Source organism: Tamandua tetradactyla, chromosome 3, assembly GCF_023851605.1.
Source record: "Tamandua tetradactyla isolate mTamTet1 chromosome 3, mTamTet1.pri, whole genome shotgun sequence".
In the NCBI taxonomy this organism is placed as follows: domain Eukaryota; kingdom Metazoa; phylum Chordata; class Mammalia; order Pilosa; family Myrmecophagidae; genus Tamandua; species Tamandua tetradactyla.
Window position 1 is genome coordinate 93,960,022 of NC_135329.1, and position 27,895 is coordinate 93,987,916.

The 27,895-nt window shown below is 42.2% G+C and overlaps 1 protein-coding gene, 1 long non-coding RNA gene and 1 pseudogene across 2 annotated transcripts in view; 2 read left to right on the forward strand and 1 right to left on the reverse strand.

Moving 5' to 3' along the window:
* The window catches only part of LOC143677523 (intraflagellar transport protein 140 homolog), a 297,426-nt gene extending 279,614 nt beyond the window's left edge, over positions 1-17,812 (forward strand). Inside the window, exon 13 of the transcript XR_013172645.1 lies at positions 17,624-17,812. The gene's annotated coding sequence lies outside the window, so the exon portion shown is untranslated. The remainder of the gene's footprint in view (positions 1-17,623) is intronic.
* LOC143677525 (uncharacterized) overlaps positions 5,252-27,895 on the reverse strand; it is a 102,971-nt gene continuing 80,327 nt past the window's right edge. Inside the window, exon 3 of the long non-coding RNA XR_013172651.1 lies at positions 5,252-5,380. This is a non-coding gene — a long non-coding RNA (uncharacterized LOC143677525). The remainder of the gene's footprint in view (positions 5,381-27,895) is intronic.
* On the forward strand, positions 19,888-20,621 carry LOC143676756 (serine/arginine-rich splicing factor 10 pseudogene; annotated as a pseudogene).

The window sequence follows — 27,895 nt, forward strand, 5'->3', positions numbered from 1 at the left end:
GACTCCTGGATGGATGCTCACATCTCACAGACTTAGATTCTGAAATAAGTGCTTCACCAGCAGTTACTATAACTGTGTAACAAATTACTCCAAAAATTGTAACAAACTACTCCAAAACTTAGTGATTTAAACAGCAACAACTTTTTTTTCCCCCTCACAAATCTGCAAACTGAGCAGAGCTCACTCTGTAGGGACAGTTTATCTCCACTCCACTCTGTGATAGCTGGAACAGTTTGAAGACAGGAGCTAGAATTACCTTCTGAAAACTCACATCTGGCATATGGGCTGGGAAGACTCAAATATCTAGGGGCTGGAACAGCTGAGGCACCTCTCTCTATCTCTGTGTGGTCTCCCCATGTAGTCTCTCTCCAGCGTAGTGGCTTCAGGGTAGCCAGACTTCTTACTTGCTGGTTCAGGGCTCCCAAGGCACATGTTCCAAGGGTAAGTAAGCCAAGTGGAAGCTATATATTCATTGTTGTGTGGGTTTGGGGGTGGGGGGGGGGGTGCATGGTCCGGGAATCGAACCCAGATCTCCCAGATCTCCCACATGGAAGGCGAGCATTCTACCACTCAACCACCTGTGCACCCACTATATATTCTTTTATGACCAAGCCCTGGAAGTCACACAGCATCACCTCTACTGCATTCTGTGGCTAGAGGCAGCTGCAAAGACCCACCCAGGTTCAAGGCGTAGGAAAGACTTTACCTCTTGATGATGGAATATCAACATGACACAAGAAGAACACGTGTGATGGGCCTTAAGAAAATACGATTCACCATACAGACCTTCCTCTCTTTGGCCAATCTCCTGACTTTTCTGTGTACACCTCCATTTCCACAACCTACTGGTTACTCCCAGGTCTTGATCTTTGCCTCCATGTCCTGATAACTGGTTTAAGGTATAAAAATTAGTCAGACTTAAGCAAAATCTTACTCCCGTTCTTGCTACTTATATAAACTTAGGCAAACCTTTCCAACTTATCTCTCTCACCTAAAAAAACAAACGGGAATGAAACCAACCTCACCATGTCATTGTTCTCTAATACATGATAACTGCCTTCCAATCTCCATCCTTCCTCTACTTGGCCCCACACAGACCACCAGCGACCTCTTTCCTGTGCCTTCCCTAAGGGCAGCCTCTTACCCAGACCTTGTGAGAAAAACAGGACAAAATCAGGCCTCAAATAAATACATATAATTGCATACGCTCCACAAGCACTGCCTTCACATGATAAACTACTTAATCATGTGCTAATGATGAGCAGTCGACTTTCCTGATGCCAGACACTGGAGGCTCAGGGTGCCCCCTGTGCCCCGGTGTTAATTACTTTCTTGACTAACTCCAAGAGACACTTATTAAATTTTGAGACTCTCTGCCTGTAAAGGGGCACATGCCAGTAAAGTTGATGTCTCTTTCACTTTCTGAATTAAGGAACAAAAATGCCAGCCAAGGAAGAAAGGAAGAGCCTTGCTGAGGCAAGGAAAAAACAAATGGAAATTCATTGAGCTTAAACTGTCACCTTGGGAGCAATGAAAGGTGTGGTGTACAGATACAGCTCTGTGTAACACTAAGAGTCAAACAAACCTGAGGCTAACGCAACCTCTGTGGCACTGTGAACACTGGGGTCTTAGGTGACTGACATGGCTCTCCTGAGCTTTTATAGTTTCATATGTAAAAAGGGATTAGTGATACTTGCCTTATAGTGCTGCTGTTCTTAATAGTGGTAATCTTCTAACATGTATCGGATTCATAACTGGTGAGCAATAAAAGTAAACACTGCCAAAACTTTTTAATCATCAACCTACCATAGTCTGGAATGTCTCTGGGTATTACAATAAGCTATACAGAATTACAAGATCTTGTTCCCATTCTGGGCTCCAGGTGTTTAGGTTTTTAAATGAGCTATCCAGACAGGCTGATTTAGATTGTGTGTTACAGAAAATTTAGGTTCTAGATACAATAAACCTCTCCGCCTTTGGTGTGCTATAGTAGGTGAAGCTCTGGAGTACGTACACTATCATCTTTTGCCCTGCAGGGATGTCAACAATACAGGATAGAGGGACAGAATTAGTTGATAGTCTTGGGGAGGCTGACCCCTCTGGGTTTCAGGACTCATCCGACCCAGGAACCCCTGGAGACTACAGGTCTCAGGAAAGTAAACTTAGTACATGAAACTTTTTAAGAGTCTCATTAGAGACCGAGGTATCCTTTAGGATTAACAGGAATGATGTTAGTCTGGATATGACCAACCATAGCAATTAGCAATATCTAGCTGAAGCTTGCTCTCATGAGTAGACTCCAGAATAGCCTCTCAACTCCATGTGAACTCTTTTAGCCACTGATATCTTATTTTGTCATATTTCTTTTTTCCCCTTCTAGTCTGGAAAGCACTGTAAATCCCATGATGCCAGGGCCAGGCTCATCCTTAGAAGTTATGTCCCCCATTGTCAGGGAGCCTTACACCCCTGAATGTCACTTACCACATAGAGGGGAGGGTAATAATTTTCCTTGCAGAGTTGGGCTAGAGAGAAAGAGAAGGCACATCTGAGCAACCAAAGTGGTTCCCTAGAAGCAACTCTTAGGAATAATTAGGTAGTCTTGGCTTCTCCACTACGAAAATAAGTTTCATAGGACAATCCTCAAAATAAAGGGCTTAAGCTTATTTTCTTGGGAGTCCCTTATGTTTGAGAGAGTACCAGGGTTTTCCAGATAGGAAAACTTAATATTTCTATACATTTTTCCCTTTTCAACATGAAAAAGTTAGAATGGGCATAACCCAAAGACCCTCTATAGATCAGGAGCAGGATCATAGGAGAAGGAAGAGTTAGAGAAGATAGGATTTAATAAACAAGTATGACTGCTGAATCATTATAATAACACTTATTTTAGCTTCTAGTGATTTGGAGCAACCAGAAGGAAAAACCTGAAAATATGGAATGGTAACCCATACCAAACTTTGAAATCTGTTTGGCAGCTATTTGTTAAAATGTACTTTGAAAATTATTGCTTCTGTTGGTACATTATATTTCACAACTAAAAAAATTTTTTTAAAGATAAGCAGATACTACCACTACTACTGCTGCTGCTATTACTACTGTTATTACTACTGCTGTTACTACTGCTGCAATTACTACTACTGTTACAACTAATGCTGCTACTAAGTAGTATTCTCAGTGCTACTGCTACTGCTGCTTATTCTTAGTACTACTGTTACTGCTGCTACCATTGTTACTACTATTGCTGTTGGTGCTGCTGCTGTTCCTACTACTGTTACTACTGTAATAACTATGGTGGCATTACTACTGCTGCTGCTATTACGACTACTGTTACAACTAATACTTTTACCACCTCTTAACCAGTAGCTGCTGCTACTACTACTGTTACTACCGCTGCTGCTGCGCTGCTACTCTTTTTACTGCTGCTGCTATTACTACTGCTGCCAATACTACTGCTACCACTGTTGCCACTACTGTTATACTAGTACTGCTATTACTTGTACTGCTGCTGCTGCTGCTGCTGCTATTACTACTACTAAGTCTATTATTATTACTCAGGTTAGGTTGTCAGTCTGGTTTGACAATAACCCCATTATTATTGGGTACCCAAGACAGCCAACGTCAGACTATATCAAAGGTAAATAATGTGATAGCAGAAAGAGGTGGACCCCCCTGTCAACAATTTCTGATTATTTAGATATCTCTCCTAAGCTTTGTCACTTGGTAAAAGTTCCTAAATAAAAAAACATAAACTAAATTTGAATCTCAATGCTACCACCTTCTAGCAGTCTGACCTCAGACAAAAGAGAAATTCTGCTTTTTAGCTTCTTGTTCTATGAGATGGAGGTGGTAATACCTATATCACACAGTTGTCTAATAAATTAAATGCCATATGTCTAAAATGCCTGGTTTATAGTAGGAACACCATTAAGGTCCAATGTTGCTTTGATCCCATAAAATATCTTTCACACCTCTTCAATCTAGGGCAGAAGTGTGTCCCGCTGCATTCACACACACACACACACACGTACACAAACACCTGGCCTTCTCTAAAAATGGGTTCCCATTTGACCCCTTCATCCCTTAAGTCACACCCCTAAATAATCTTAGAGAAGAAAGCAATGTGTACACAGTGTAGGATCTAACACAGGATACTGCCCTGACTCTGCCCCTTTGGTCAAGATGTATTTCACACCATGCTTTGTGAATTAAGAATCATTTTCTCAGGCTTTTGAAGAATTTACAATCCAGGTAGATATTCACAATTTCCTGGGAACTTTTGTAAAAGTACATGCTTGGGTCCTACCACAGACCCTTCTGAGTCAGAATTTATAGGACCAGAGACTTGGGACCTATATATTTTTAAAGATTCCTATGTGGTTCTAATGTTCAGTCATATCAGAGAACCACTTTTTGATTCTCATAATCGCCTTGCATACTGGCTTCAGATAGAATAATTAATCCATTATATAGATGAGGAAAGTAGGGATGGGTGAGATTTGACCAATGAAAAACCAGTAAGTGCTAGGGACAGGTCCAAAATGGTAATCAGAGTGTGTCTGTGGGTAGTCACATGGATTTTCTGGACTTTCATTTTCCCAAATATAAAACTGATATAGAACTCCAGTCTCCTTAAAGGCATGGAAGCCTTGTGAATACAAGTAAGAGGTGATATTATAATTTAAATTTAAGACCCAGAGGCTTTCTTTAGTTAGAGTCTCCGTGCTCTATGTAGATGACAGTGAAGAGCTTTTCTATTACCATATTGTCCTGGAGTGTTGCCCTTCCTAAAATCATTCCTCCTTTCTGACCACTGCCCCCAAAACACAGGACTCCTTCCTGGCAGCCATGTTTGGACAATTTGATGCCCCAGTTACGATTGGTTTGGCCAGGAGTGAACACATGACCCAGAGACTGGAATTGGGACCAGCTGGAATTTGCAATGACCTAGGTGACTAGAGTTTGTGAAATGATTTCTTAGATGCCACTTTCCACCTACCTTGTGAACTGAGGAGCTGAGAAGACCCATCTGCTAAGAAAGGAGAAAGCCATGGAGCAAAAGAAGAAGAGACCATTTGGCCAAGTAAAAGTATTCCCTCCATCTCTCCATTTTCTGGTTCTTGCCCATTCCTGAGGCCATTGCACATTCCTTGAAATACTCCATTATTCTTATAATAAATTTCCATTTTCTGCTTCAGCAAGTTCAAATGAATGTTACTTTAATTCAAAAACAGCACTAAAATATACGTGTCCACTCACTTTAATAAATTCTTTTGCTGACAGAATAGATGATAAACAGAAGCTAGGCCCCTTTCCTTTCCCTCTTCCTCCATCTGGTTGCTTCACTTGAGATGCTTTACAGCACATCAGAGGTTTCCCAAGGCTAGGGAGAGAAGGTGAAACATTCTGTTATCTTTATTCACAATAATTACCACCTTATCATCTGTAGTGATGAGGAATGTCATGTTCTGGAATCTTCTTTCAAAAAGATCCAAGACAGCTTCTTGGCATCCTGCAGTTATTTGACCCATACAAAGGCAGGGAAATAACTTTGGATTTTACATGACTTCATGAAAGGCAAATCTATACTTACTTCTTTTGGGGTTAAAAAGCCATTATTTTCTGACTTCTGATAAGAAAGCCAAGAGGTAAAATTTTGGTTGATCTGTAGTGAGTGCATCGTACTGTGTGGCAGGATTTTTCTATCGGCTTCACCCTGGATCCATTTTATGTCCCTAACCTTGCTTTGCCTTTTTTTTAATCTTGCTTATTTCTAATACATGACATTTTGCTGCATTTTAAGCCTCCTTAAATCCTATCTGGAACAAGAAGCAATATAACAAAATAAAAACAAATTTCCCTTATGCTACCAGAAGAATTCTTCCATTTTTATGTTACACACAGGCACATAAAATGATGGATAGTCAGAAATAAAATATTTAGGCTCAATGTTTCATCAGTCACCACTAGTATTTATTGTGCACTTCTTATGTACAAGGGACTGAAAGGACTACAGATAAGTGTGAAAAACAGCAAGGAACTTTCAGAATAGTCCAGAGACAGAGGAGGTACCCGCACGAAAAGAAAAGAAAAATCTAGGAACTCAAAGTCATAAATGGAAATGATACTTGTGAGCTGGAGTTGTCAAAGAAAGCTACTTGAAGGTGGAAGGCTCTAAGATGGACCTTGAGGAATATAGAACATTCTGATAAGTGGAGGAGAAAGACAGACAGATTATAGCACAGGGAAGGAGAGGAATTCCAGTGGAGGAGAAAGGCATAAGCTCAGGGTTCTCAAATTTAAACATCTGAATCACTTGAAGGTTTGTTATGCAATATATGCCTGGGCCCCAACCCCAGAGTTTATGTTCCAGCAGGTCTGGGGGCAGGGGAATCAAGAGGTTGCATTTGCACCAAGTTTCCAAGTGAGTCCACTACTACTGGTTAGAGAACCAAACTCTGAAACACCCTGGTCTCAATAAAACAGCTTTCCACAGGACATTTCAGAGAAGACTGACCACTCAGCCCAGCTGAGGCCAAGGTCCCCTGTGGCTAAGCGATGGCAGGTAAGAGTAGAAGGTCTGCTGGGCTCACACTGTCAGATATCGCCGTCAGCATCCTGTCACCTTCCTCAAAGCTGCTCAGAAGTGTGAAGGGAAGCTACTAAAGGGCTGGATGAGTTCACCTAGGGAGTGAGAACAGATGGAGAAAAAGGTGGTGGACTGAGCCCTGTGACCCTCTTACCCTAAAAGGCCAGGAAGAGGAGGGGGTCCAGCAGAGAAGAGTGAGGAGGTGGGGACAGTAAGTCAGGCAGGAATCTAGGGAAGGAGTTTCCTAGAGGCCATGAAATGACTATGTCTTAAGAAGGAAGATGTGATGATCATCTGAAATACCACTGTAAAACCAATTAGATAAGAGTAGGGGGTTAGAAATGACCATTTTGGGGAAATGTGTGAGTCACTGGTGACCTCAACAAAAGAAGTTTATTAGAGTGGCAGGGACACAATCCTGCTTTGAGTTATTTCATGGAATAGTAGGAGCTGAGGAAGTATTAATTACATTTTAAGAAGTTTGACTATAAAGCAAAATAGGGGACGCTGAAGGAGATAGGAGATAATAGAGTACTATTTACAGTGGGAGTTATCAGACATGTTTGTAGTTTCATGGAATGATCTAGGGAAAGGTAATAAACTGATGAAGCAGGAAAGAAAGGGCACAATTTCTGGAAAGATGCCTTGAGTAGGTAAAAATGGATGGGATCCAGAGTACAAGGAGAGAAGCCAACCTCAGCCAGAAGCAGGGCCAGTTCATCTGTGCGTGAGGAAGGCTGAGGTTGGGAGCACAGGGACACATGGGCTGGCAGGCACAGGGGTCAGAGGCCTCTTCTCAAAGGAGATTCTCTCTTCCAGTAAGAAGAAGCGCCCCTCAATCACACAGCTAGTTCCCGGCAAGCTCACTCCCAACTGCCATGAAAACAGACCACCACTTCTCAACCCTCTAGAAAATATTTACAAGTCTCTCTGCACGCCGATGGACTGTCTCTCACAGCCCTGTGGTGGTGGTGAATTTCTTTTATAATTCTGAATTTCTCTTGAACTTTTGATCATCTACCAGGCACTAATGCAATGAGAAATTTGGAATTGTTCCCTGACTGTCCACTTAGGGAGATTTTAAAACCCCCTCGCTGACCATTTGAAAGTAAGAAGTATATAAATAAAAGAATAAAAATAAAAAACAGAATCCATTGGCACTCAGAAGTCTGACTCTTCCTGGCATTCTTTCACAAGGAAGAGCCCCCCAACCTTGGTCCACAGTGCACAGCAGGGTGCCTGACCCACAGTGGAAGTCTGTTGAAACCTATTAAATAAATCAGTGAATGATTTACATTTGAAAGTTGTTGGAATTCCTGTGACTGAGCCAATTCTTTCTCAAGCCTAATATTAATTCCAATATTTCTGCAGCGAGATCAGAATACCCAAGGGCTGGTTCTTTTCAGATCTGTTTGTAGGCTGGCAACTGAACAACAGCTTACAGTCGGCCATAAACACAAAGCAAATAATTTCACATTACTTAGGCCAATTATTGGTGCCCAGCCCCAGGAGCAGGGGTTAACTGGCACATTATCACCAGAAAACCACCAATTCAACCACAGGATACTTAAACAGGTATATCCTGAAGACCAAGGGTTTGAAGTCTGTGGTATGCCAACTCATGTGGCACCTAAGGGACCTCTGCTTGGTACAGAAAAGACCAGCCAAATAGCGAAGTGACCTGGTGCATTCCACCCTGTGTCACTCTTGACCCCAGGTGGCTGCCTATTAATCCCTGCTGAAGCTTTAATTGAGTAGCAAGCTCTGACTTTTCTGCCAGCCTTCCTCTGGTACAGGTAGCCCTTAATTCCTCAAGAGTCTGGGGAGCATTTCACCCGTAAGCCTGAGCACTTAACATGGGGTGAGATCCAGGGCAAAGGAGAGGCCCACCCTGCTGCTGAAAGTGAGTATCAGTTAAGATTTAAATTGCAACATCTGATCTGAATGTTGACCCTGCAATGAAAATATTGCAGTAAATCACTGCACCAGTGGGATGTTATAAGGGTAGTACAGCATTTGATGCTAAATGACATACATTATCCAGAAATAGGGATTAGATCATAGACAGTACAAAGTTTTGGAGCCATACACACTACCTTACCTTTACTAGCTGTTTCACCCCAAGTCAGTCACTTAACCTCTCTAAGCCTTAGATTCTTTGACTTGAAAATAGAACCTAACCCTACAAGGTAGCTGGGGAGCTTAAATGCAGTAATATGTACAAAGAGATGAGCCTGATGCCTGCCCCATCTGGAGACTCATTAATCCCTAGTTCCCATCCTCCATACACATACAGGTGATGAATGATGCCTTACTGTCCTTAAAAGTCACTCATGAAGTGCCAGGAACTTCTAAAACACCTACTGCTCAACCATATGTGGCCAGCACTTCAGGTAATGAATTTACAAGTAAATGGATTTTCCTAGCTTTTCTTTCTCACCCCTTCAATCCTTGATATGACATTTTAGCTTAACAGGGAAAGCTAATGGAAGCAGATGATGGCCACATACATAAAACTTGGTGAATATAATTTCTGATGTATAACTGCTGGAGAGGAAAAAAATATGCATTTGAAGCACATTCTACTTTTCCCTTGACTAAAGCCTTTAATACAATCAGTGTGACTGATGTTGGGTATGCTGGTTTGAAAGGATTTATGTACCCTAGAAAAGCCATGTTTTAATCCTAATCAATCTTGTGGGAGCAACAGTTTTTCTAATCCCTATTTAGTATTACAGGTTGGAAAATGATAAGGTTATCACCATGGAGATGCGACTCAATCAAATGTGGGTATTAAACTTGATTAGATGGAAATGTGTCTCCACCCATTCTACATGGCCTTGATTGGTTTACTGGAATCCTATAAAAGAGGAGGCATTTTGGAGAGAGCTCCTTTGGAGAACAAGGAGAGAGCCACAAAGCCACGACAGAATGATGAGAGAATCTCCGAGTCCGCCAGCCAGAGACCTTTGGAGATAAGGAAGAAGAACGCCCCTGGGGAGCTTCAGGAAGCAAGAGGCCTGGAGAAGAAGCTGTTAGACGTCACCGTACTCACCATGTGCCTTCCCAACTGAGAGAGAAATGCTGAATGTCACCAGCCTTCTGGAACCAAGCTATCTTTCCCTGGATGCCTTAGCTTGGACATTTTTATAGACTTGCTTTAATTGGGACATTTTCTCAGCCTTAGAACTGTAAACTAGCAACTTATTGAATTTCCCTTTTTAAAAGCCATTCCATTTCTGGTATACTGCATTCCAGCAGTTACCAAACTAGAGCATTGGGGCAATAATTAGCTGGGAAATATGTGCTAATTTAAAATGGAGAGAAGCAGAGTGGGATGAGTGTTATGCAACCCTCAAACATCTGGATCAAGTAAAATATTTCAAATCTCGCTATTTGCACTGTAAACCCTTAGGGCAGGAATGATAAATTTTTGAATCCATACAGGATACTGTTGTTACTTCATAAACATGAATGAAGATAGTAATATTCATTGTTGGCTATGTATAGTTTGTCAAACCTCTTGAGTCAGATGCATCCAGTTGGTTTTACCCCGAGCAGCTACTTAGAAATTAATTTCTAAAAGGTGACAGAAATTTCTTCTATCTTTCCAGAATTTGGAGCTTTGTCATAACTCCAAGAATAAAGAAATCACTCTTCCATCCAAGGCACCTTCCTGAACTGCTCAAAGGAGTTTGCCCAGCCTCCAGCCCGTATTACCTGACCCCATAAATCTACTTTGGCTGCTTTTCCAGATACTCATCCAAGTTAAAGGTTCCTCATCTCTAAAAGTAGCATCTCTTATTATAGCACAATTAAGGTAATACACAATATTACAGTACTAGATAAAATGTGATCTGGGATCAATCCCAGCTCTGTCAATTCTACACTGTATGACCTTGGGCAAGTTTTCTAACTGCCTATAGGTCATTTCTTTGTCTATAAAATTGAGATGATAATAGTACCTACTTCATAGAGTGGCTATGAAGAATAAATGAGCTAGTATATGGAAAGTATTTAGAGCAGGGCCTGGCACCCAGGAAGGACTACATAATGTTGGCTATTTTTATTTAAGCCACAAGAGGGTGGCTAATGTTCAGTGCTAAGCAAAACACTATTAATTCCCATTTGCAAGAGGACTAGTTTAGTTAACCACATCAGTGCCAGGAAACCCAGTGGCATAATCTTTCCACATGACCTCCTCATCTGCCAAGGTGAACAAGTCGTGGACAGAGTTAGTGGGTAAGACAAACACCCAGGGATAGGTGTCAATTCTAACACAGAAATTGTCCACTCAGGACCCTGCCCCTGTTCTCAAGGAGATGAGCATGAACAGCTAAGTTTGTTGAGAGAATGAAAACAAATGGAGTAAGTGTGGCACTAACTGCTAGGGTCAGTTTCTTTTGATGAAAGAAGCTGAAAAGCTCTGAGCATCCCATAGAGGGGCCATCGTGGAAGTGCTGCCTCTCCAGAGCCCACTCTTCCTCCACATCTACCTTTTCACTGACCCCAAATAAGTGTGGTGTTTTGTGTCTGTGGCCCACCCACAAGGTGCACCAGCCTCCTGAAATGGTCTTGTCCTTCCCCTCTCTGCTTTGTCCTCACAGTAAGCTCTATTCACTTTGACTCAACAAGCTTCTTCTCTCTGAAGCACCCTCTGATCCCCAAGAAAATGTGGTAGCTCTCTTCTTTATATTCTGCACAAACTAAGCCCTTAACTTTCTTTCTTGCATTTCCCTCACTTGTCTCTCACTACTTGAATCTTGCTCTGAGATTCTGGAAGGCTAGGATTGCCCCTGGTGTATCTCTACCTCACTAGCTTCTAGAAAAATTACATATACATAGTAAATGGTTGATAATCATTTAATAATTTAATTAATTCAAATATCAGTTGGGTGGGTGGCTTTAAAGGAAAAGGGACAAGGGATATTAGAAGTGCACATCTATAGGCATTATACATAGATCACTTCTTGACTATTTCCTGAGGTTTAATCTGGTCAGGAGATTTGTCCAAATGTCCAAATCACTTTGTGAATGGAAAAAAACAAAAACATCAGGAAGAGAACTCCAGTAAAGTCAAAGTCTTAAAATCCCATTAAGTTGAAGTTTCTCCAGGGTTCTAATTTAAGAACACCTCTCAGAAAATCAAAGATAACACTTGGACTTTGTTTCAATCCCCTCCTTAGTGCCCTTGTGAAGGAAACATGTCAATTGGAAGTCAATCCCAGGATACCGAAGACCGAGGTTCTAGCTGACACAAGTTGACAGTGGGAAGCGAAAGAAAGGTTGGAAACATGAATTTCTTCACTGCAGGATATCACTTCGGTCCCTGTTCCTCCAGCTCTTTACCTAGCAACTATTTACAGCACATTTCTAACCATCCCATTGGTCCTTCAAGTGAGGACCAGCCCTTCCTCTAAAACCCCCGCCTGAGCCTTCCATTTATGGCAATAAAACCCGTCCCAACCAATCAAAAAATTGCTCTGAGCCCTTCTCGCTCACCCCTCCCCTAAACGCTTCACCCTATATAAGCAACTGCACTTCCTCTAATAAACGTTCGATGTGCACCTCCACTCGTTCCCGCGAGTCAGTTCTTGTCTCGCGCGCCCTCCACACCTTCGAGCCCCCGGGACCGAAAGCAGATCCGGACTGCCTGAGTCCCCCCCGTTTGCTAAGAGATGGACCCCAAGCGGGAGTCACAGAAACCAGGACAGGAAACGGCTCCTGCACTTCACCCTACTAACCCAGGAATGCTGAGTCAAAATCCAAGTAATAATTCCTATATTTCACCCTGAACTGTACGTATATGTCACCCCTCCTTAGCCAGAATGATTTCTTTGTCCCCAAATAATAGAACATTCAACATTAGTTACTTCAACTGTAGCAGGAAATCAGACTCAAACAGTATACTCAAATGAAAACAAATATATATTACATTCATCAAAATCATTATATAAAATCCATCCCAGCAGCCCCTTCTCAAATTCAAACCTGTGTAGAGTTAATTTCTGTAGTGTATCTCAACAGTGACACCTATAGCTGAATTAAGAATTGTGTTCTTCATGTCACTGGAAGTCTGCCATTACTTTCCAATTCCAAACGAAGTATTCCTTCCATACTTTCACTGTTTAAAGATTTTATTTCTCTTTCATTTGCCCTTGATCTGTTTTTTTTTCCTCTGAAACTGAAATTTAAAGTATCCCAGAAAGCCAAAGGCACATTTACATTATGGGCAAACTCATTTTCATAAATAAAGCAAACAACAGAAAATGAATCAATATTTGTCCACTTTAAATGGAGAGAATGGGATATCTGACCAAAGTTAATCTGCCTTAAGATAAAACAAAGTAAAGAAAATTGTGGATGAAACAAAATTAATCAATCTAGCAACAACTGTGTGGTAGTAGCAAAAATAGAAGGCACCTGACATGCATCCTCTTCAAAGTCAAAAATTTTCATAAGGACAAGGATAAGGCAAGGGCAAGACTGTAATCTCAGTTGCTTACACTTTGTCACTCTAGTCAGGAGGACCTGTTCAACTGAATTACAACATGGAAAATTAATTGATTTTGTGTTAGTTCTTTTCTCAGTGCTCCAAAAACAAAAATTCTCTAAATAATTTTGATTTGTTTATCCTCCCTGTCCAGAGCCCTTTAGTGACTGATAATAGATGACATTTACTTTCCACATCATACAAGGGTCAGAGCCAACTCTACAGGGCAAACAGGACCAGAGTTCTATATATAAATATGTCTACACAATGCCATAAATAGTTGAAAATGTAGCATTTCAAACATCAATTATAAGGAAATAATACAAAGCTAGGGTTGTTTTAATTGCTTCTTATTCACCTCATTGGTGAAGGAAGGATTCCCACCCCAGAGTTCTGAGGACTGCTGAACAAACCATCACCCAACCACTAGATACATGAGATAGGCAGCAGCTTATTAGTTACACATACTCACAGCTCAGGGGAGGAGGATACCACCCACCTTGCGGAGTCACACAGAGGTTGCACTGGGAAACAGAGTGAGTAGCCCTGGGCTGTGGAAGGCAGGCTCTGTAGTAACAAGAGGGTGGGATGACCCTTGGTACCTGTGAGAGAATGTGGTTGGTTCATTTGAATAATCCTCAGACTGGCAGGGAGCTGAAGGCTGCTATTCAGGGATAACAGTCATATACCTGGTCCATCTGATAAGAAGGGTTTTTGGTTAGGACACCTTATATATGGGAGCAGAATATGGAGGGAACTCTGAGAACTCTTTCGATTTCACCATATATGAAGGCAGCACATAGTATTGGACCTTAATTTCAATCCTTATACCACAGTTGGTTTCGATAATTTTTTTCCAAACACCCAGTCTTCATTGAAAGTGATCAAAATCAAAGCTACAAAAGCAAACCTCTCCACCCGAGTGAAAAGAAATGAGGAGAAATTCATTTTCTGGGACTTAACCACTGAAGTTCATGCATGAGCATGCAAAAGCATTAAAATCTAAACATGCTAGAAAAACACACTAAAAATTATTCAGTGAAGTTTCTAGCAGGCAAAGAAACATTATCAATAACACAGCAACAACAGCATGGAAAAATTAACTAGAAATCTGAAGACTTGGGTTCTGGTCCTTTTCCATTTGGAACATTTTAGGGAAGAGGAATATCTTTGAACAAACTTCTAAATTTTCACTTTCTCTTCTATAAATTGCAGCTACTAGCTAAGCCCATTTAGCTGTTGGAGATCATCAGTCTTTGGAAGTCACCATCAGCATCATCACCACCATGTTCACCACCACCATTATCAGAGAAATAATCTTTGTGGGAACCTTTTCCCATAATTTTATTATTTGTTATATAATTATGCATGAACTTCAAAGATTTAAGGCCTAATTTCATCTTCAAAAGCAGTCTGGAAAAAAAAGTTGCAGGAAATGGGAATTAATAAGAGGAGAGTAAATTTTTGTTAGCAAAGATGTGGAAAATGTAAAATTAACAATACTAAACATTTTTGGTGACTTGAGCTGGAATTCTTACAAAAAACAAAGACTGCATTGTCCAGTTGGCCCCTTTACTAAGTTTATAAGAGTAATATTTGCTTACTTTTCTTCTAATTATGAAAGTGGTAGGGCATGTTCATTGCTGAAAATTTGGAAATTTTTGAAAACTTGAAAGAAAACTCATCCCCTCCCCAACCGATATCCTGCCCTAGGGGAAAAAAAGCATCTTGAGAAATTGGTGTTTTACTAATAGATTTTCTATTATCTATATGTTGTTGCCTTTTTTGTAAGACTTATGCTTATTTTTAAAGAACTAGCTTTTGGTTCAACCAATCCTGCCATTTTTATTTTGTTTTATACTTCATTAAATTGGGCTCTTATGGTTATTATTTTTTAAAGTAGCCTGAAGTGTTTAAATAAAACATTTAACAACAAAGACTATATTCATGCCACAATTGTGAAAACTGGTAAAGAGACAAAAGATTGAAAATGACTATGTTTGATACCAATTTCCATCTGAGTAACATAAAACTAAGCCACTTGTTATCAATAAATATAGGCACACTGAGAACTCATTTGTTCAGATTATAATCACAAATGGAAATGAAATAAGTGCCCTGGCAAGGCTTCACTCAAGGCTGTCAGTGCTGTTCCCGTGAAGGCGCTCAAATAAAGATGATCAGGGACCCTGAGTATTCAAGGTGGCCCCTTAATAAGACTTATTTTAAGTCACTGCACCCCATCAGCAGAGATAATCATAAAAAATGTAAGCCTCAAGCAGGAAGTGGGGGAGGAACCTGGAGAGCTAAGAAATGCTTTTGCAACAATCATAAGTACCCAATCATGAACTCAGACAAGTTTTAAGTGTATTGACCCATCAGAATTATTAGGCTCAAGGTCCCATCACCTGTGAAGGCTTCTCTAACTGTCCACATAAAGGCATCTTCTCCTTGCATCCCCTTTGCTCCTTGTGCTTATTTCTGTGGAAGCATCTATTGCACTGAAATGTTTTATTTGATTACATGTGCCCAGAACATGACTATGAACTACTCAAGAGCAGGATCTATATGATCTTCCCATGTTTCAAATAAATACCTTGCACTCAAGAAAATTAGATTATTAAATTAATGAACAGCAATAATCCAAATGAAGGTTGGCCAGATCATGGCTACATGACACCAATTCAAAAAAACTTCAGTTCCATAAGCAGAACATCATTGAAAAACACTTTAGATCTTCACAGATGCTTCTTGAAACCACACAAGGGGTAACTGCATTGCAGGCCTCATTATCTGCCTGACTCTAGCCCTGCCTGACTCCCAAGAGACCCAGCCACCACAGACTTCTCTTTTGTTCTCCCAACCTCCAACCAGTCTGCTGAACCTGTTTGGGCATTCTAAGAGCTGCTCCCATCCCTTCCACATGAAAATCAATTTAAGTTTGCTCAGCTCCTATTCCGAATCAGTGTATGATTACTTAGATTAGCACAACAAAAAAATTCAGGTTTGGTAGCCTCTTGAGAGCAAAGAATCCCTCCTCCTCAGAAGTAGATTTGAAGGAAGGCCATAAATACTTAAACATTAATATTATTACTCTTGTCACAGAAAAAGCAAGTGAATTAATGATTTCCTGAATCTTCTCTGGGGATGACCTCTGTGCCTCCATCTCTTGATCTTTTCATCTGATTACCATTTTCTTCCTAAAGTCTTCCCTCCTTAAGTCGGGAGCTGTCATGGGTAAGTAATGAGCCATGTGCACAAATTGTGTGCCTGTGATGAACAGAGTTGAGGGAATATTTCCACTCACACCACTCCCACCCCGTGTCTCCACAGGGTGCTCAATGTCTATGTGTCATCCCTGAGCAATTTTCATCAACTCGCTCAGAACTTGCCTGAGGAGAAGGGGGGCTGGAGCGGAACTGTCTCTTTAATGGGATTTTAATGTCTCTTCAGCAAACTAATCTTATTTAGATATCATAGGAAGCCATGTAATCTCATCTGGGCACTCTTATTTCCTACAGAAAAGGGAAAGCTTTGTAATTCATTTCCAGCAACAGGAACACTTTAATAAAATCTGCTTCCGAAGGTTAAACGATCAGACAAACAGCTGCAGCCCCAAGACCTAAATGTCCATCTCACTGATTGGGGCAACCACGACCAAAAAATGACCATGACAAAGGCTGTTTAAATAAAACCCATTCTAAGAGCTTATGTTATTGTCATATGCTTCTTTTCTTGCCAGTGTCTTAGAGCCATGTATTTAATTCTGAGAAGGCAGGATGAAATGCACATAGGGTCTGAGCAGACTCACACTGGCATATTCTGCTACCTATAAACCACTACAACCTTGACTTTTTCTAAGCCTTTTTCTTTACTAAAAAATGAAGATGAAATAGCCTAGGTTAAGACATGTGGGCATCCACAGCAGGCTCATAAATTGGTGCTCCTTCAAACTATATGTTATAAATGTTTGCCCAGAGCATGAATAGAGAAAAGGCTGAGGCTCACACAACAGAAGCACAGAGGAGGAGGTGTGAGGGGTGATATCCATCCTATCCTCTATTCTCCAGCAACTCAGCTGTGGTCCCAAACATGTATAAACCACACTCCCCATGAGGAGTTTTGGGAAGTATAGTCTTCTGCATCTCTCCCAGGAGAGATATCTCATACTTTACAGATTGGAGGCCTGGTCCGGCCTACTTCAAAAAAAAAAAAAATCATTGGCAGAGTTAGGACCACTACCATCCATCAAGTGCAAGAAACTAAAAATCTGTGAATCATCTTTCATCTGTTCCCCTCTTCTTCACATGTCAGACTCTTGCTCTCAAGTGTGACCTTCTGCAAAAAAGGAGCTGTGGCTTGTCCATCTGTCCACCTCAAGTGCCTAGCCCAAGAGCTGGTTCCTAATAAATGTTTGTTGCTTAATAAATATTTAAGTTAAATGAATGCTTCTTGAGAAAAAGAATGAGTCTGTGCTAGGCAGCAGCCTAGGACTCTGTATACAGCATCTTCTTTTTTTTTTTTTTTTTTTTTTTTTTTTAAAGGAAAGACAGAGAGAAGGAAGGAAGGATAGAAGGAAGGAAGGAAGGAAGAAAGGGAAACATTTTCAAACATTTTCTTGCTTTATTGTATTTTGTTTTTCCGTTTTTGTTACATGGGCTGGGGCCGGGAATCGAACCGAGGTCCTCCGGCATAGCAGGCAAGCACTTTGCCCGCTGAGCCACCGCGGCCCACCCAACAGCATCTTCTTTAATTGTAACAGAAGTCCTATGAGGAGCCCCAGGAAGATGGCCGAATAAGATAGGACAAGTTCACCTCTGCTCTTAAGGGAAAGCTAGAGGAGTGACAGAAAAACAATAAGGACAGTGATGTCAGGATGTAAGTGACCTGAAATGGTATTCTATACCACATAGGGAGGCCCTGGTTGCAAAAACTGCAAAACTGAGACATACAGAATCAGACACCATACAGCTAATGCAAACAGCTTAATGCATCCCTATCCAAATGGAGGCCTGGAGTCCTGAGGAGTGCATGGACAGGGAGAAAGGACTAGAATGTAAGCCATACACTGAACACGCTACACACACGCACACTGCCCCATCCCTGTAACCCACAAACCCCTTGACACCCAATGCACCTGAATCCTACCATCCACCCACCCACACCGTGCTCCAAGCATCGCCATCCAGACCCACCCACTTGCACATCCCTACCCCAGACCCCCGATCTTTGCATGCATGCATGCCTGTACCAGCCCAACCCACTTCTTCTGCACAAGCGCACACTCTCGCCCTCCCCTCCCAAGAGGCGTGCACCCATGCTCAGGTCCTCACAATCCACCTCCTCCTTCCAGCCCCTGCAGGAGCTTGCCTGTGTACCTGGGCCACGCCTGCCCACAGTCACGCAACCCTGCCCTGCCACCCTTGAGCTCTGTGCACACGCCCACCAGGGCCCCATTCCCCAGACCCACACACACACACAGCCACATCCTGCTCATTGGCACCCATATATCCATGCACCAAGCTCTCTACCCATGAACCCCACCTTTCTCTCCTATGTATGTACACATCCTTGCCCCACCCACCCCACACCCTGCGTCCTACCCCTGCACCCTCAAGCATATACACCCTGGACCCCCTGGACCCTTTCCCCAGCAGAAGGGCACACCCACACACTGCCCTCCCTGAGCCCCAACCTCTGTGCTCCCTACCCCACACCCTGATATCCACAACCCACACACTCCACACACCAGCCCCCACTCATCCACTTGGCCCCCCCATCCATCTTCTGCCTTGCCCTACCTCTATTCCCCATGCCACACCCTGCTCCTGTGCTCTAAGTCTTGCCCAAGCTGCAGCCCGCCCCCATGGCCCCCACACTATACCTCCACAATATCACACCCTGCACCCCATGCTCAGGGGCATCAGTGTAGCATTCCCACCCCATGTCTATCTATACCTGCACCACAACCCATCACCACATTGTTGTGCCCCACCCCACACCCCGCATCCTGCTCCACACCCATCCTACAAATACAAAGCTTTACACTACTAAAGGAAACCAACTTCCAAAGTCGCCCTATCAAGAGATTTACATGATTCAAAGGCAAGAGAAGATTACAAAGCATATGAAGCAGCAAACAGATATACCCCAGCCTAATGACCAAATTAAAATACCAGAGGAGACACAGACTTTAGATCAACAATCAAAGATGTTCATATAACTCTACTAAATAAAATCAATGGGTTGATTAATGATATAAAGGAGATCAAGAAGACACTAGAAAGCCTAAAGAATTTGAAAGAATAAATAGAAAAATAGCAGATATCACAGAGATTAAAGATGCTGTAGATGAAATAAAAAGTATACTAGAGATACACAACAGCAGATTTGAAGAAGCAGAAGAAAGAATAAGTGAATTAGAGCACAGGACAATTGATTTTGAACACACAAAACAGCAAATAGCATAAAAATAGAAAAATTTGAATTTGATCATAGGCAAATGATGGACAAAACAAGACATACAAATCTAAGAATCAACAGTGTCTCAGAAGAAGAAGAGTAAAGGGCTAAGAAGATTAGTTGAGGATAAACTGGGGAAAACCTCCCAATCCTTAAAAAAGACATGAATATGCAAATCAAAGTAACCCAATGAACCCCAAATAGAATAAACCCAAATAGGTCTTACTCCAACCAGTCTGTCAAATCTTAAGAGAAGCAAAATATCCTGAAAGAAACAAAAGAAAAACAATCTACTATGTACAAGGGAAACCACATAAGACTCAGTTTGGAATTCTTAACTGGCACCATGGAGGTGAGAAGTTATGACATATTTAAGATCCTGAAACACAAAGACCTACAGCCAAGAAGTCTGTACCCAAGCAAATTGTCCTTCAAAAGTGAAGGGGAGGTGTGTCTGCGGATCTGCTGTAGGAGCCGCAAAATGGTTTGTTGAGCCAGTTACTTCCTCTGGCCAAGACGCTACACCACAATCATGTCCTGTTATCTGTCCTCACCCCAAACCCATTTCTGTTCACGAGGAACATGACCAACAACACCAGGTCTGAGGATTTACATCATGAATTTGGTCATTATGGTCGTATAGTTGATGGTTATGTTCCAATTGATTTCTACACTCATCACCCAAGAGGATTTGCTTATGTTCAATTTGAAGTTGTTCATGATGTCGAATATGCATTGCATAATTTGGACAGAACATGGATTTTTGGACATCACACTGAAATCCAGTTTGCACAGCGGAATGGAAAAATACGAAATTAAATGAAAGCCAAGGAAGGGAGGAATGTATACAGTTCTTCATGCTATGATGTTTTTGACAGATATAGACATTCCAAAAACCAAAGCTATGAAAGGAGATCAAGAAGTCAGTCATTTGATTACAACCATAGAAGATCTTATAGTCCTAAAAATAGACCAACCGGAAGAACATGGTGTACCAGAAGCCATTCTGACAATGATAGACCAAATTGCAGCTGGAATACCCAATACAATTCTGCTTATCACACTTCAGGAAAGATCTGAGAAAGTGGAAAAAAAACCAAAGAAGGGCACTTCAAGCAACCAAAGGGTTGAAGGTACTGCAGTATGAATACTATATGAATATTTTGACTCTGGTCTGAAAAGGTAAAAGAATGTTATTGAAAACTACATGGAATAATTGAAGCCCCTTCATGTTTGAAAGTAAGCATTTTAGGACAAAAAAATAAAAGGAAATTCAACTTTGTACATGTGGAAATTAATCCCTAAATATGAATTGGTTTATATTGACTAGTAGATGAAACAGATTCATAAAATTATTGAAAACTAGAATGTCTGAATATCAAGGAAGACAGCCATCTTCTCTTACACTGCCTCAACTGTTCTTTCTCAAACTGAATTGGTGGGAAAATATATGGTCCAATATAAACTTTATCTTTGGTTGTCTCCTAAAGTCAGTTTCAGTTTTGATATTATTAGCAAACTTTGTGTGTGTTTATTCTGGTACCAGTGTTTCTCCTTAATTGTTTGCTTTGTTGGCATCTGAGTTCATTTAATTCTACTGCATATGCAGCTTACATCTCCTTTTTCCCAGGTAAATTCCAAATATGATTCTTGATACATGGCTAAGAAGGCTCATCTCCACTCACCTCTTACCTAGTCAGTATATTCAGCAAACATTTATTGCACCTTTACTGTTGGGCAAAACATTTTTACTGGATAATTGGGGAGAGAAAAATAAATATAATTACTTAGTCGATAAATATCCATTGACAACACAGTCTCGTGAATTATTACATTATGCCCTCATTGTTTTGTTTAAGGTATTATTCATAACAATATTTTATACCAGGCGTACCATAACAAAACCCAATATGTAATCAAGATAAGTAATTTAGTGGTTATCTGCCATTTTAAAGCATCCAGTATTTCTGTTTGCATCCCATTAATCTAAATGATGAAAAATGATTTTTTAATCTGTAATAAGCTGATTTATTGTGCAGTGACTATATTATACTAGAGTTATATTAAATTACTAATTGCTTCTTCAAACACATGTTAGGAAGTAATCCTAAAATAAGTATTCAACCTTTCATTAGATAAAAAGGAGCTTCTGGGTGCTGAAATTATTTTTTAAGGCAGACAGGGCTGTTATCCCAACTGATTTAGTATGTCCTGTAATTGAAAAAATGTTCACCAAATTATACTTTTCAATGATTTACATGTTTATTTTATAAGAGACATGATATATGTATAGAGAATAAATAACTTTTATAGTATAAAAAAAAAGTGGGGAAGAGGTTAAAATTTTCACAGACAAAGGAAAGCTGAGAGAATTTGTCAACAAGAGACGGGCCCGACAAGAAATACTAAAGGGAGTTCTGTCAGCTGGGAAAAAAAACACACACAGGAAAGGGAGGTCTGGAAGAGGGCACAGAATTGAAGAATACCAGTTAGGGTAACTTAAAGGATAAGAAGAGAGAGAGGGGGAAGTATGTACAGATCTTGCAAATAAAATCCAAAGCATAAAATGGCAGATTCAAGAAATCCCTTTATCTGTAATAACTTTGAAAGTTAACAGACTAAACTTACCAAATAAAAGACACAGATTGGCAGAATGGATTAAGAAATATAATCCAGTTATATGCTGCTTACGTAAGACTCATTTTAGACAGAAGGATACAAATAGATTAAAAGTGAAAGGATGAAAAAAGATGTTCTATGCAAGTTGTAACTAAAAGAAAGCAGGAGTAGTGACACTAATATCAGACAAAAAAGACTTTGAATGAAAAAACATCATAAGAAACAAAGAAGGACACTATATATTAATAAAAGGGACAATTCACCAAGAATTTCAAAATAACAATAAAAAATGTTTATGCTCCCAATCAAGAAGCTCCAAAGCACACGAGACAAGAATTGGTAAAACTGAAGGGAACAATAAATGTTTCAACGATAACAGCAGGAGACTTCAATACACCACTCTCCTCTACAGATAGAACAAGACAGAGGACCAACAAGAAGTACAGAACATAAACAATTTCATAAATGGATTATACCTAACAGACAAACATAGGTCGTTATACTCCAAAATACCATAATAAACATCCTTCTCCAGTGCTCATGGAACGTTCTCCAGAATAGATCATATGCTGGGGCACAAAACAGGTCTTTATATATTTTAAAACCTTGAAGATATTCAAAGTACTTTTACTGATCACAATGGAATGAAGCTGAAAATCAATAACCACCAAAGAATGAGAATTTTCACAAATATATGGAGATTAAATAACACACTCTTAAATAACCAGTGGGTCAAAAAAGAGAAACTGGTAGCAATCGGGAGACAAATAAAAATTAGAATACAACATATCAGAATGTATGGGATGTGGCAAAGGCAGTGCTGAGAGGGAAATTTATTGCCCTAAATGTCTATATTTAAAAAGAAGAAAGAGCAAAAATCAAGGGCATAACCACGTACCTGGAGGAACTAGACAAGGAACAGCAAACTAACCCCAAAGCAAACAAAAGAAAAGAAATAACAAAGATTAAAGCAGAGTTACTTGAATGGGAGAACAAAAGAACAATAGAAAGAATCAATAAAATTTCAAAGTTGACTCTTTGTGAAAATCAATTAAATAGATGGACCACTAGCAAGGCTGGCAAAGAAAAACACAGAGAGAGGATGCAAATAAACAAAATCAAAAATGAGAGGAGGGTCATTACCACAGACCCTGAAGAAATTTTAAAAAATCATAAGAAGATACTATGAACAACTATATGCCAACAAATTAGACAAATTAGATAAAATGGTAAAATCCCTGGAAACATACAAACAGGCTATACTGACTCAAGAGGAAATAGAAGATCTCAGCCAGCCAATCACAAATAAAGAGATTCAATCAGTCATAAAAACCTTCCTAAGAAGAAAAGCCCAGGGCCAGATTGATTCTCAGGGCAATTTCATAGAACATTCCAAAAATAACTAATACCAATCGTGCTTAAACTTTCCCAAAAAATTGAGAAGAAAGGAATGTTACCTAACTCATTTTATGAAGCTACCTCCTATTACTAGATCTTGAGGCTGTTTCCCTACATTTTCTTCTAGCAGCTTTATTCTTATATTTAGGTGTTTGATCCACTTTGAGTTAATTTTTACATAGGGTATAAGGCAAGGGTCCTGTTTCATACTTTTTTTTTTAATTATATGAATGGTAGCTTTATTGTTGTTTTAAAAACATAACCCACCATTACTGTTGTTATCATTCCTTTTTTTCCCCCCCTCCAACTTTTTATTTTGAAATAATTTCACATCTACAGGACAGTTGCAAAAAAAACTCCCACAAAGAACAAAAACCAAAACCCATGTAGATCTCTCCAAATACCACGACCCTCAGATACCCAGATCCACTAATTTTAACATTTTGCCAGATTCACTGCTTCATCTTCCCATCATCATCATCTGTCTGTCCCTCCATCTCCCCATCCACCATCTGTTTCCTTTTTAAAATTAATTTATTATGAAAAATAACATATATACAAAAAAGCAATAAATTTCAAGGCATACTGCAACAATTTGTCATGGAACAGTATTCAGAATTCGATATGGGTTACAATTCCACAATTTTAGGTTTTTTCTTCTAGTTGCTCCAAGACACTGGGGATTAAAATGCGTATCAATATAACGATTCAGCAGTCATACTCATTTGTTAAATTCTACCTTCTCTGTATAACTCCACCATCACTTTTGATCCTTCTCCCACTCTTTAGAGGTACGTGGGCTATACCCATTCTAGCTTTTTCATGTGGGAAAGGGCTGCCAATAATAAGGGATAGGGGGAGGGAACTAGTTCATGTTCTAGAGAGGCTGGGCCCTCTGGGTTTCAGGACTTATCTGGACCAGGGACCCATCTGGACGTTATAGGTTTCTGGAAAGTAATCATTGTGCATGGAACCTTTGTAGAATCTGAGATAGAGCCCTAGGTGTTCTTTAGGGTTAGCAGGAATGGTTTTGGTTGGGGGATTGGCAAACGTTTGCAATTAGCAATATTTAGCTGACGCTTGCATGAGAGTAGCCTCCAGAGTAGCCTCTCGACTCTGTTTAAACTCTCTCAGCAACTGATGCCTTATTTTGTTACAATTCTTTTCCCCCTTTTGGTCGGGAAGGCATTGTTGATCCCATGGTGCCAGGGCCAGGCTCATTCCTGGGAGTCATGTCCCATGTCGCTGGGGAGACTTTCATCCCTGGATGTCACATCCATTCATTTCCTAAGAGCTCAGGTTGCGGGGAGTATCATGTCCTGGTGATCGCAGACAGCAGCTGTTTGTGCACCGGCGCTCAGCATGCACGAGGCCCGGTCCCGGGCTGGGCATCCTGCACGCGTCTCCTCACAGGGGCCTCTCTCTCTGTGAGGATCATCATTTCTCCAGTTTATAGAAAAGGGAGCGCCCTGGGGGAGGTACCTTCCACCAAATTCCTGTCCACCTGGAACCCTGACTTTATCTGGAAATAGGCTTTGCGGGTGCAAACCGGTGGAGACGAGGTCACACTGGGTGAGGGTGGGCGCTGAGTCAATGCAATCGGTGTTCTCCTCAGAAGAGGGAACTAGGAGCCCGGGGTGCATCGACACGGGGCAGCATGCGAGAACGGAGCCAGGCTTGGGGTCCTGCTCCTCGGCCAAGGAACGCGAGAAGCCAGGGGAGGCAGGGCAGGAGACTCTCTAAGGACCGTCAGAAGAGGCATGGCCCAGTGGACATTCCGGCCTTGGGAACTGCGAGAGAATAAATTCTGCTGTCTTGAGCCACCCAGTTTGTGGGAATTGGGGGACGACCCTGGCTTCTCATCCTCGCTGTGCCGTGCTGCGTCCTTGGCAGGTTACTAAGCCTTTCTGAGCCTGTCTGTTCCCAGCACCCGTGTTGTCACCACCACTTCTTATGGCCTCAGGCTCCAGCTTCCTGCTTTGTCTCCATGCTCAGTATGAGTTAGACCAATGAATTAGCAAAGTCCTCTCGTAGGGGGAGCTAAGGATTCACCTCGGGCTACTTCGAGGCATTCAGGAGTCAGAGAAGCAAGTGCCTCTTCCCTCCACCCCACCCCCCAGCTCTTGGCCCTCGCGCTCCCTTCCCCACCGGTCCTACAGGTGGTGCCCCCAAGCTTTCAAACTGTCCTCTCCTTTCTGCCTGGAACAACAGGCGGCTGGTTATAGTGATGCTGCCACCTGGTGGCCACAGATCAGCAGGACACCGGGGCAGCCACGGGCCTGGGAGGGCAGGAACCCGGCGCCGCTCCGGGTTAGCTGCCAGTGAAGCCGCTGCCGTGCGTGGGTGGAGAACGCCCGACACAGGGACTCCAGAGGGAACCCCCCCATGGGGCATGACAGCCTCGTGGCTAGGCCTAGGAGCCCCACCGTCTGGGTTCAAATCCTGATTCTGACCCTTCCCAGCTGGGCAACCTTGGTTAAATTGACTAACTGCTCTGAGCCTCAGCTTCCCTCTCTGTGAAACAGCCTCCCTCCCCGCAGCAGGGGAAATAGCCACAATATCCTGGAGACCTCCCAAAGCACCCCCTTTCATGTCATAATAATTTAAAACAAAATTTATATTTAACTCATGCACATTATGTATTCAACCCTCAACTTATATGTGTTATAAGCAAAAACTGGAGCCTTTTGAGAATTTGGAGTGTCAGCAGGCTGTTAGCAGTTTTCATCGACCAAGTTCTCACCCTGTGCTCGGCACTTCTGACATATTTCCTTTAGCCCACACAACCACAAATTCTTAATTTTACAGAACAGAAAATAGAGGCACAGAGAAGCTGAATACATTGGTTGAGGTCACACAGTTGCTATCTGAAGAAGCCAAGCCTCAGACGCAAGTCTGCTTGTCACCAGAGTCCTGGCCTCCCTGACACCCTGGGAAACCTCAGGGCAGGGTATTTGGGGATGCTGCTGTTCTCTCCCTGGGTTCTCCACGGAGCACAGGGGACATTTGCTCACTGCCTTTCCACCCCCAGGATCTCGAGACCAGAAGCCCAGACAGCCATCTGAAGGCCATCACAGTCAAAGGGCACCCGGCAGAGCACAGCCAGCGGCGCCTGGGGGTAGGAGGCCCTGCCAGCGTCCCTGCTACCACTCTCGCCTCTGCGGCCATCGCCACCCTCCACATCCCCGCTTCCTCACGAACCCGGCGGAGCTCCTCCTGACCTCCACAAGACGCAGCCCGGGTAGGAGTTCCTCTTGCTAGATGAATTTCCTGGCCATTTCGATTCTCTTTCTTGCTGGAAACTGCCCTGACTGGAGAAACTGAGGGTGCAGCAACCACAAGCACAACCGTTGTCCCACGCCAGGGCTGTCAGTGCAGACACAGCCCTCCCCTCACTGAGGCATGATTATAGATAGGGCGGGAGTCGGGGAGGATGCCCCATCCCCCATGGGAGAAGACTAAACCCCAGAGAGAAATAGGGCTTTCCCAGGTCCACACACACAGGGGTGGGAAAGCCCACTGATGGGACTGCCCGTGGCCAGTCTGCCGGGAGAGGACCTGTGCGTCACAGAGGCTTCGGCCAGCCTGGGAGCCCAGGGGAGGCAGCTCTCACTCATGGTCAGGGACACTCAGCCGCCAGGCAGTCTCAGGCTAAGGAAACCAAGGGGCAGAGAGGAAAGGTTCTAGGAACATGGCCAGCTCAGCAGGCTCAGTACTGTGCAGGTTCATCTGTCTTCTGTTCACTTGGTGGGTCAAGAGGTGGCCGAGTGACCAGCTGACCCACGGGCTGCCCTTGAAATACCTCAGTCTGGTCATTCAGGCTTCCGGTTCTCCATCCATCCGTCCGTCCAGGAGGTGCTTCCATCTGTGCTGGTGGGGACACGGTGTGGGCAAGAGGCCTAAGGTCTAGTCTAGCTGCCGAGCCATCGCCTGGCATCTCTCCCTCACCAATCACGGTGTCTGCAATGCTGTCATTAGAATCTCTCTGCCTGGGTCTCCTGAGAAGGACACACAGAAGTCCCTTACACCCAAGAATCATCAGGAGAGGATTTTCTCAGTAACCTGAGCTTCACTTCCCCTTCTCCAATACCAGGAGGGACCAGGGTACAGGGAGTAGGGGAAAGATTCAGAAAAGGCAGTTGGAGATTGCAAAGACCATAGTTCTTCAAAGACTTCACTGAGTGTCAGCCACGTCCGAGGTCCCCCTACAAAATGATTCAGTAGCTCTGAAGGCCAATCCCACTCCCCACCATTGCCCCCTTGCCCATCTCCCCTCACCAGCCTGAGAGACCAGGAGCCACACTTGTTCCCAGACTCCAGATGCACACCCACAGAGT